The following is a 12060-nucleotide window of genomic DNA, read 5'->3' on the forward strand; positions in this document are numbered from 1 at the left end:
AAAGGGACTTCTTTCAAACAGTGTCGCGTTCCGAACGTTGTTTAAGCGACATACACCGGTATTGCGGTATTTAAAAAATTCATATCATAACAAAAATAAACACCGGTATTCGGTATGAACCTGTATACTGCCCAGCACTACATTGAATCTTTATTCATCACCAGATCACCAGTCAAGAGTTTCACATAACTGCTCCTTTTTGAAACCTAGTAAGCTGCTTTGTTTTCATAGGTAGCTACTTTCCAGGGGAGTATCATATCTGAAATATTTGGAAATAAAATTCTAAACTTACAGAAAGCCATGAGTGACAGATTTGTAATGCTTTACAAAAGCATCAACTCTGCAGAATAGTGCTCCTTTTGTGAACTACACAAGACTCAAGAGAACAGTTGATTCCAATAAAGTTTGCTGTTATCAAAAAAAAAGAAAAACATTGCAATATTGTATATAACAGTCTATTTTATCTATATTTGTCTAGTATTTAACATAATGCAATTATTTCTCTCAAAAGCTTCAGCTGAAGCCAGTAAAGGCTGGAATACACTACACAACATTTGCACAGATTTTTGCCCCTATTTGCAATGTGTATGAGTTGACACAAAACACACAAACAAAAATTTGGGGTAGTCGGAGTTGACAGATTTCACAGAAAATCGTTTTGTGCAAAATGTGCATATAATAAAACCTTTTCAAGATATATTATTTTTGCTGTGCAAAAATTAAAGTGCCCCTATTATGCCATTTCTAATAATTGCCTTTCATGCAGTGTGTAATGCAGCTGTAAGTGAAAGTAAATTATCTGCTAAGTTGTAAAGCCGAAAGTGCACGATAAATAAAGTTATTGTCTCCCAAAAGAAAGAAAGAATCGACTCTGAACAGTCTAAAGTCATGAGGCAACTTTTGGTTTCATACTCTCAGCAACCAATAATTCATTGCACAAAATTTTATCTATATTTGTCTAGTATTTAACATAATGCAATTATTTCTCTCAAAAGCTTCAGCTGAAGCCAGTAAAGGCTGGAATACACTACACAACATTTGCACAGATTTTTGCCCCTATTTGCAATGTGTATGAGTTGACACAAAACACACAAACAAAAATTTGGGGTAGTCGGAGTTGACAGATTTCACAGAAAATCGTTTTGTGCAAAATGTGCATATAATAAAACCTTTTCAAGATATATTATTTTTGCTGTGCAAAAATTAAAGTGCCCCTATTATGCCATTTCTAATAATTGCCTTTCATGCAGTGTGTAATGCAGCTGTAAGTGAAAGTAAATTATCTGCTAAGTTGTAAAGCCGAAAGTGCACGATAAATAAAGTTATTGTCTCCCAAAAGAAAGAAAGAATCGACTCTGAACAGTCTAAAGTCATGAGGCAACTTTTGGTTTCATACTCTCAGCAACCAATAATTCATTGCACAAAACACATGTTATATCCTTGATGTAAACCCATATTCCTTGTATATTTGTAGCTGCAGCAATCATATGTATTAACGTATCTCTGAAGTACCTTGTAGAACGTCAATCCTCTGTGATTCATTTGGTTTTGCAGAGCATAAATCTATAGGGTGAGCAGGTATTTTATCCTCTTGACAGCCTCATATGATTGAGTTACGGTCTTTATACTTCACAATGTGCTTTTTATCCTATATGTTTTGTGTTTTTGTCGTCAACCGCTCTTCGATGCATGTGTGAGATGTTTCAAGTCTCTTCTGGATTAAGCTAAAGCACATGTTCTGGCTGTCCGATCCTCGGGCCTCCACCTCTGTCACTCTTCTTTCTTCAGCTCTCTCCCTCCACGAGGCACTGCCCAGTCAACCATGTTTCCTCGTCTTTGTTACCCTCTCCTTTCTCGCCTTTTGATCCCGTAATTGATTGACTACAGGAGGAGGATTCGACGAGACCCGCAAGAGCCAATTCCTCTCGCTTCTCTGGAGAGGTTCTGATAAAGTGCTGGGCTGTATATGTGGTCCCTACACCAGACGTATGGCCATTGAAGGTGGCTATGAGCCACGGTGGCTTAGCGGCGAGCTTTCTCCAGGGTCCCGGGCTTGTGTCCTGCCGGTAATGGGCTTGTTTAGATCAGAGGGATGGAAATGAAACTCTTGAGCCGCGGAGAGGAGGATGCCGGTGGACTCCTATCTCCCAGGAGGCAGGCCTCACGGTGAGAGGCATCTGCATAGACTGAGCAGGCCGCGCAAGAGGAGGGCTGATAGATTCGGATCTCATTTAAGAGAGCTAGCGGTGAGGAAGCAGGACCAGACAGGCATGGAGAATGAGGAGGTTGATGGACCTGGCCCAGCGAGAGCCAACAAACAGAGTGAAGGACAGTTTAATGAAGCCATTATTGCCCCACTTCCCTTTCAGACTTCCAAGACACTCCAGAACCATCAAAATATAACCAACAACAGCAAAACGTTTCAAAGTTTACTCTTGGCTGATGGACATTATGTTTTATTTAAGTACTTTTGTCTGAGATAATAATAAAATCTCTTTCACAGACTTTTCATTACAGACTATACTAAATTTCATTGCTCAGATGTCTTAAGGAGACTTTCATTTAAGTATGAACATTGTCTCAGATGTTTCTCCTAATATTCCTGTTTTTTTAGCTCATTTTGAAATTAACTGATTTCGATTTCTTGACCTTTCCACATTTAATTTAGACTTCTACAACAAGACGATTACAAGATCATTCGAACAAAAGTTCTTGTGTATTAGAAACCTTGCTGAATGAAGTAATCTCCAATAAAATAAGACTAAAAGTAATGCAAAGAAATCTTTTACTGTTGGCCAAACTCTCCTAAAAAAAAAAGTACAAAAGCTGTCACTGAGGCGGTACCTTTTTTTAAAAGGTACACTTTTGTACCTTTTAGATACTAATATGTACACGTTAGGTACTAATATGTATATTTAATCTGCAATATGGACCCTTTAGGTACAAAGGTGTATCTTTTGAAAAAGTACCACCTGTCACATGTAGGCAAGGACGAGGAGAGACGAGGATCTAGATGCAGCTAATTTAATAGAAAAACAACAGACATACACAGAAAACAAGGCAGGGAAAAAAGGAAAACTCAACAGCTTACAAATAGTGACCAACAACTGAACAAGCACAAGAGAAACACTAGGGCTATATATACAAAGCTGAAGCAGTGAACTAATCAGTAACCATTGGAACTAACAAGGAGATGGGTGTGTTTCAATGAGTGTCCATGACAACAAACAAGGGGAACAGAGCAGCAGGGAAACATGAGGGAACAAGGCAACAAAGAAACAGAACTACAAACTAAAAATCCAAGACCCAGACACAGGAAATATATGACACAGTGACAGCTTTTGTAACTTTTTTAAGAGTGTACCAAAGTTGCATGAAAGCATACTAGTAATAGTAATTGATAGTAGTAGTAATTGTTCCGTAAAGATTCATATACTAAAATATATATACTGTATATATATATATGTGTGTGTGTGTGTGTGTGTGTGTATATATATATATATATATATATAAACAATTATGCTTAATTCCAACATTTACTTTCCCAATCCAGCTCCGTCCAATGCTGGGAACTAAATAATCCATGATCCAGTTTTAGTTTTAGTTGTCAACAAAAATGATTTGCTTGAATTTAAGTGAGTGAATGCAAAAGAAATTATTGAACATTTTGTCAAAAGGGGATTTCTAGATCCCAGCATGCTTTGCATGGAACTGGATTGGGAGTAAATATTGAAATTATGTGCTATTTTACGTGTTTTCAAGCAAGTTGAATGCAGGGGGAGACTTGTTAATGTTCAATCTCCAATTAAATTGGGATTTTGAAAAGTTTGTTGGGTTACTATTAGTATGACGAGTGAAGATTGTGGGTTTGGGACAGGTAGAAGTTTTTTTGTGTGTTTATTGAGAATAACATTGTTTATTATAGCTATTCCTAATCATTTGTGTTGCTTTTACCTTCACGTTTATTGGCGCTTTAGTATTGAGTATTTGCAGTGTTTAAATGACAAATTGTGTTTGCACCGAATTGGTCACAAATTAGTTGAGTACAATAGTGAGTACAACTAGTAATGCAAATAATTGCCTTTTTTTTGACAATAGCTATATTTATCCTTCAAGTTTGGCAAATCTGAGCACAGCTTGAGTTCTTTTGTTAAACTCTCAGCTCTCCATTTAATCTCATTGCTGTTTAGAGACTATGATAGCCTATACCATAGAGATCTCATTTGTGATTTTTCCCCTATAGGATGCAAACAAAACAACAAATCAGCATGGTTATATTTCTTGGCAGTGTCTCTTTATATCTACATATATATGTAAGAAAATGAGGGTTTAAAGAGCCACAGAGGACCTGATCCTGGCAGATTACACTGGAGGTGTTCTTCTCTGAGGCTTATGTGTCTTAAGAGAGCTGCGCTGTTTCCGACTGTCATGGCTGTCACAGTGAAAGCACTTACGGAGACCCGTAATTCTCTAAATCCTGTAATTATTCCGCGATACATAATGTACCTGCGCCGCAGCCCGTCTGACGGCCTACTTTGACTCCGGCTTTGCACAGACAGAGGCCTCTGTAAGCTGGGATTTCAGTCTCATCTTTGGCAGCGGGAGATCTCCTAAAGAACATCTTCCAATATTGCTTTTTTTATGTAAGGCCTAGTAATGCAAATAATTGCCTTTTTTGTGACAATAGCTATATTTATCCTTCAAGTTTGGCAAATCTGAGCACAGCTTGAGTTATTTTCTTAAACTCTCAGCTCTCCATTTAATCTCATTGCTGTTTAGAGACTATGATAGCCTATACCATAGAGATCTCATTTGTGATTTTTCCCCTATAGGATGCAAACAAAACAACAAATCAGCATGGTTATATTTCTTGGCCGTGTCTCTTTATATCTACATATATATGTAAGAAAATGAGGGTTTAAAGAGCCACAGAGGACCTGATCCTGGCAGATTACACTGGAGGTGTTCTTCTCTGAGGCTTATGTGTCTTAAGAGAGCTGCGCTGTTTCCGACTGTCATGGCTGTCACAGTGAAAGCACTTACGGAGATCCGTAATTCTCTAAATCCTGTAATTATTCCGCGATACATAATGTACCTGCGCCGCAGCCCGTCTGACGGCCTACTTTGACTCCGGCTTTGCACAGACAGAGGCCTCTGTAAGCTGGGATTTCAGTCTCATCTTTGGCAGCGGGAGATCTCCTAAAGAACATCTTCCAATATTGCTTTTTTTATGTAAGGCCTTAAATTTGCAAAAGCAAGTCGAATTAAGATATTTCAAGTCGATTCGTTTTGAATGTGTCATTGTCATCTCAGGATAAGTCTTCGGGAGACCAGCCGCTGTCTTACTTTGTCCCATCGTTGAAGTCGAGTGCATCTTCAACTTCTAAAGCAGAGCTTGAAGAAGTTCTCCACTTCCCGCGCGCCTCAGCTCGAGTTCAGCACGTCACGTATGGCATATGCATGTTGGAATTGTTTATTTTTCCCATTCTGTTCTTCACACGGATGGCATCACACGAGCACGCGCGCTCGCACACCTCTCTCCTCTGTAGATAAGCAGTTAGCGCGAGAATAAAGCGCCACTGAAGTTGGGAATCTGAGAGATGGTTCGCCGCGATAAGGCCGCTGTGAAGCCAGGTTCGATTTACATATAAAAATCTGCGCACGCTTGGCTCGCATACTAATTAATATTAATAACTCAAATGCAAATGAGCTCAGACAGAGGAGGCCCGTACGGTAGAACAAACCGGGGTTTTGTTCGGGATTCACGCCTCTTCTAAACGTAAGAGGGCCGCTAACAGCCGTAACGCCGGGCCATAGAGCGCAATACACAGAGACAATTTTTCTAGATAATAGCCTATCACGCAGGATACAATTTAAATTAAAAAATGCAATTTTCACCTTGAAATGAACAAATGATTACAATTTCTATACAAATTAAGGCATCCAGGCTGTGGCTCAGTGCAGTGCCAGGGCCATGAAACTTGACATAATTGCCATGAAATACATTTTCAAATATTTGTATTTTGTCCATCGCTTTAAAACATGCCACTCTTGGCTTCTGTGGGTATGTGATCTTACCTTCTGGTGGAGAAAAAAAAAACACAAAAAAGAAGAGAAAATCATCAGAGATAAAAAAGCTCTTCAACGGGGAAGATAAAATATGTAGAAGTGGAGGAAAACACACACACACACACACTGAATCGGTCTCTGCAACCCCTGTGGCTATCTCTAAAAGCCAAATTATGGTTTCTTATCAAGGCAAACATATCTAGCAGTTATCTGCCGCTATGATAGACACCCTCTCCTCCAGATATATCATTCTCTCAACGTTTCTGTCTGAGCACTTATTTATTTGTGATTGGGGACAGCCTTTGGAAAATAAATAATTGTGAAGGAGAGCCAGACGTTTCTCTGGATCTTGAACTTTAGAGGTTCTTTCAGATGACGGCAGATACGTTTCTGTGTGCTCGAGGCAGATCTATAGAGTAACGGGGCCAAAATCACAATATCTCTAGTCTTTCTTGCTGCCTCGTTTTCTTTCTCTCATTTTATTTTATTTGTTAGTGTATGCTTCATGTTTTTTTTTTTATCTGACATCTTTGGTTCATTTGTTCTTTCAGAATTAACCAAATATGAACAAAATACGTTATAAATAAAACAAAATATGTTTCATGAAATCGAATCCACCTATTTTTAACGTAAAAATTGGCCTTTTGTAACACGAATCTGGAGTCTCGCACATTTACAGAAAATAGGGTGGATAGAGCTCAGCATCGTCCTGGTTTATAGGAATAGTTCATCCAAAACATTTCTGTCATCTTGTAGTCATTTCAAACACATGTGACTTTATTTCTTTTGTGGAAAACAAAAGTAGGCTAGATGTTAAGCAAAATGTTCATGCTGCTCTTTTATGAAAGCACAACTTATTACAAGGTATTTATGCAGTAGCTTTGTGTTAGAAACAGATTTTTAGTTGCTAATCGACGCAGAAGCTCTTAAATCCAACCAAGTTCCATCAATATTTGATGTTAATGCTGCTCTTTTATGAAAGCACAACTTATTACAAGGTTAGAAACAGATTTTTAGTTGCTAATCGACGCAGAAGCTCTTAAATCCAACCAAGTTCCATCAATATTTGAACTCTTTGCAGCCGACATGGAATAGAATCAAATAAACGACAATAAATACAAAATATTATATTAATTTAAAAATTACTTACAAAAAAAGGTTTTAGTCAGAATACACCGATATTTTTAAAAAGGCTTGCAATGGAAAAATATGCTCATGCAGCCAAATGATGTAGTTACAAGAATCTACCAGCAGGGGCTAACTAGGTCTATACAGCCAAAGCTTGACCCTTTACCAGCCAAAGCTTGACCCTTCAAGTCACACCAGTGCAGAAATACAAATGATATTTCATAGTCTGGCCAGTCTATTTTATTTTGTGTTCCTCTGCTTTGAGAAACAACATGACAACAGAATTTTAGTTTTTGGGGTGAATTAATCTTTAGAGCTTTTGTATTTATTGAGTCTGTGTTGTTATTTGTTATATTTAAAATAATAATAATAATAAACTTAATGAAGTAGATTGCTTCTTCATTCAATGCTGAGATGGTGAATCTTCAGGAGTTGTTTCTATCTCCCCTCCTCCACTTCCTTATCACATGCTTGGACAAAATCGACTAAAGCTTTGACAGTGATGTGGACAGCGGGCCCATTAAATCCCGATCTGCTCCCACCCTCCTCTTTTCTCTTCTCCTCGTGAAGAAGATTCTGTCATCCAGAGGTGCACATCAGATTTCAATAGCTGACCTCTTAATGCCCGGGGTCAGCGCCGCACCGGCAACAATTTCACACTGAAGATGAAAGGGAAATGAACAGGCAGGACGCCGGGGTGTCCAAGAGGCCCTGACCGGGCGGGGAAGTGAGGTACGAGCCGCTCCAGTGCACTCAGAGCTGAGGATGGAGGGACGAGGGGTGCTGACCTCCATGATGCTAACATCAGGACAGGAGAGAGCAACTGATGGGCCTTTGAGAGCCACAGCAGGGGAACAAACCTCAGTATGAGAAACAGCTTTACTACTGAACTGAAATGAACTTAACAACTGGTGCTGGGGAGTAACTAACTAAGAGTGCTACTACTATGCATTACATTTTAAAGTCTGTATCATATATCATACAGCTTTCCTATAGCTCAATCAGTAGTGCACAGTGCTAACAATACCAAGGTCATGGGTTCAATTCTTAGGGAAAACAAAAACTGGTAAAATGTGTAACTTGAATGCAATGTAAGTCACTTTGGGTATATATGTCAATGTAAATATGTATATGTAAATTACAAATGTATATATGTAAATGTGTTTTAATATATATTTTTAAAGATGAAAAATATTTTCTGTTGATACCACAAAATCACTTTTAGAGGTGAATGTTGTAATTTTTGACATGTCATTGGGTGCTGCACTTACTTCAAACATGAAAAGTTATTACAGATTGTTCAGCTGTATTGTCATATTTCCATATTCCCATACTTTTACTAATCCAAAATGATATTAGGGAAGTCAGTTTCCACTATGGAATATAAAAATAAAAAGGATAGTTGCAACTTTTTATCTTTCAATTTTAACTTTTTTCCTCGCAATTCTTTTTTTATTTTGTATTGGTTGAAAAACAAACAGAATTATGAGATGTAAACTCAATTCAGAGAAAAAAAAAGTCAGAATTGTGAAGGGAAAAAAATATTCCTGTATGTTTCAAATAAAATATTTTATTTAAAAATATATAACATTGCTAATCAATGTATTTGTTTCATATAAAAATCATGACATAATTTGATTAGTTTTCAAAATTACTTTCCATCCTTTTAGTCTCTGGTAGTATTCCTCATCTGAAAGTCACAAACAAATTAAAATAGATGGTCAATATCTGACAAGTACAGATTATAAAAAAAAATAAATACAATATTAACATACTAAATTACATATTCTGAAAACAAAGAGAGAAATGTGGGAAAATCTTGGTAGTATTCCTTTAACAAAAGTAATTTCCTTAATGACATCATCAGCCAGGAAATGACACCACACAAAACAACCACACAAACAAAACTGTAAGTATCAGCAATGGATATTATGATTTCTCTGCTGTTTTGTGGTGTTAATTTGTATCACTTAAACATTTCATCCTGCTTGATAAATATGTATAGAATGGCTTTGATGACATCACAAATTAAAAAGATAAAAAAAATAGACCTATATATCCAAATTAACTTCAAGTTGATAATAAGCTGTCAGTCCCACCTATTTTCTTGCCATTGTTTAAATGATCAAGTTATAATTACATTTTCAGCGTTTCCTTTAAAATCGTGTTAAGTCTTAGAAGTTGAGTCTGCAAAAAATATTACAGTGCTTTCATTGCATTTGTCACACTGGAAATTGAAAGTTGACTTTGTGAATTGCATTGTGGGATATAATATGTCATGCAGGGAGCTCTGAATATGTACTGCACAATCTGGCAAATGCAATCCAGGTATTCATATGACAGGTATTCTGTCATATGTAACAAGAAGTCTGAACCACTTTAGTGAGATGGTTCATTCGGACGTGTCATTTAAATTGACTCAAATGAACTGAATCATCACACAACATGTTCTTACATAGTGTTTTATCTTATGTATTTATTTTGTTTGTAGTGCATGTATATTAAGATTTGAATAGTGCAAAGATGATACCTTCACAAAGAGCAATAGTAATAGTGATGCATGCTTTAGAAAGTAAAAATAAGTGTATTAAATAAAATATTAAAAATAATAAACACTAAACTGAATAATAGAAAACAAAGCAGCTCGTTTAGAATATAGTTTTATTAAGCGTTTTTACGCTACACTTAGTACAAAGACAGTCACTTCTGAAGCAACATGCCTTACTCATTGGAACGTTACTGATAACTTGTGGTTCACTTTTTGTGAGAACTGAACCATTAACCTTACTTTTACATTGCCAGTTTACTTAAACCCTAGTGCAAATTATATGAATTTAAATTATATCCTTGTTCTGACTAAAACAAACTCATATTAAAAGCACATTCAAGTATGGACATATGCTTTCAAGTTTCTTATTTTCTTATTATATACATTATTTTATATCTAATTTCAATTGTCATTTGTAAAAACTGTCTTTAAAGTGTGTGTGTGTGTGTGTGTGTGTGTGTGTTGTGTGTATAAATGGTCAGGTGGAATTGTTGGCAGACAGACTGTCATGTAACGCCTGTGATATGCCTGATTCTCCAGAGATGCTGAGGCAGGGGATCCATTCACACGTTTAAAGCCACACGGAGGGGGTCATCAGCCCTCCTGAGTGCTGTCAGGGGGCATTTAGCTCGTGATCTGCCCACAACAATGAGGTCAGTTGATTGCTTGTGGCTGGGTTGTTTTGGGGTATTTTTACTGGATCTGAAGCTTGTGAAATTGCTGCAGTGGTTGTTTTCTAATTTCAATTGTCATTTGTAAAAACTATCTTTAAAGTGTGTGTGTGTGTGTGTGTGTGTGTGTGTGTTGTGTGTATAAATGGTCAGGTGGAATTGTTGGCAGACAGACTGTCATGTAACGCCTGTGATATGCCTGATTCTCCAGAGATGCTGAGGCAGGGGATCCATTCACACGTTTAAAGCCACACGGAGGGGGTCATCAGCCCTCCTGAGTGCTGTCAGGGGGCATTTAGCTCGTGATCTGCCCACAACAATGAGGTCAGTTGATTGCTTGTGGCTGGGTTGTTTTGGGGTATTTTTACTGGATCTGAAGCTTGTGAAATTGCTGCAGTGGTTGTTAAGAGTGTTGGGGAGCTACTTTAAAATTATAGCTTACCAAGCAACTCTTAAGTCCACGTCAAACCAAAAATCAGAAATCAAAAATGACCTATAAACTCTTTAAAATAAATTATCTTTATTGGCATTGATGGTTCCATGTTCCAAGTTCCTTATAGTAGAAAAGGTTTTTTAGAATATTAAAATGTTCTTCACAGTAAGGGAAAAAAATAGGCTGTTTTAGAAATGGTTCACTGAAAGGTTAAATGGTATTTATGCAAAAACACCCCCTTTGGAATCTTTATTTGTAAAGCAATAGTTCATCAAAAAATGAAAATTTGCCGAAAATGTACTCGCCCTCAGGCCATTCAAGAGGTAGATGAGTTTGTTTCTTAATCAGATTTGAAGAAATGTAGCATTATATCACTTGCTCAGCAATGGATCCTCTGCAGTGAATGGGTGCCGTCAGAATGAGAGTCCAAACAGCTGATGAAAACATCACAATAATCCACAAGTAATCCACACCACTCCAGTCCTTCAGTTAATGTCTTGTGTAACGAAAAACCGCATGGAAACAAATCCATCATTAAGGTCTTTTAACTTTAAACTGTCACCTCTGGCCATAACATGAGTCCATAATCCATAATGCTTCCTCCAGTGAAAAATCTCCGGGTGTCCTCTCACATAAAAATCTGTTTTCACTTGTAAATGGTGCTTGATCTGTGCATATTTCTCTCCGGGCTCAGACGAGATTACTTTTTCATTGGAGAAAGCAATATTATGGATAGCGGACTCGTATTTTATCAGGACGCAATCTAAATCAGGAAACATCTAAATGATGTATTTATTTCTTACAAAGACGCAGCTTTTTGCTTCTCAAGATGTTAACTGATGGACTGGAGTGGTGTGGATTACTTGTGGATTATTGTGATGTTTTTATCAGCTGTTTGGACTCTCATTCTGATGGCACCCATTCACTGCAGAGGATCCATTGGGGAGCAAGTGATGGAATGCTACATTTCTCCAAATCTGTTATTGATTTGATTTTGACAAATCCTTAACGTTTGGTGTGTAACTTGCACTGTCGTGTTTTTACTATATCCATGAAGGCCGAGATGTGCGTTATGACATGTAGTGTGTATATTATTTATTTATTTGTGTGTTTTAGCAGCTCTTCAGTTGTTTGCCTACAGTATTCGGTGTCCCCTGCATTCCAGTCACCATAAGCAGTCATTCAAAAGGCCATGAGTGCTGTCTGTCTCT

The sequence above is a fragment of the Sinocyclocheilus rhinocerous genome, unplaced genomic scaffold (assembly GCF_001515625.1).
Source record: "Sinocyclocheilus rhinocerous isolate Xijiao unplaced genomic scaffold, SAMN03320098_v1.1 scaffold147, whole genome shotgun sequence".
In the NCBI taxonomy this organism is placed as follows: Eukaryota; Metazoa; Chordata; class Actinopteri; order Cypriniformes; family Cyprinidae; genus Sinocyclocheilus; species Sinocyclocheilus rhinocerous.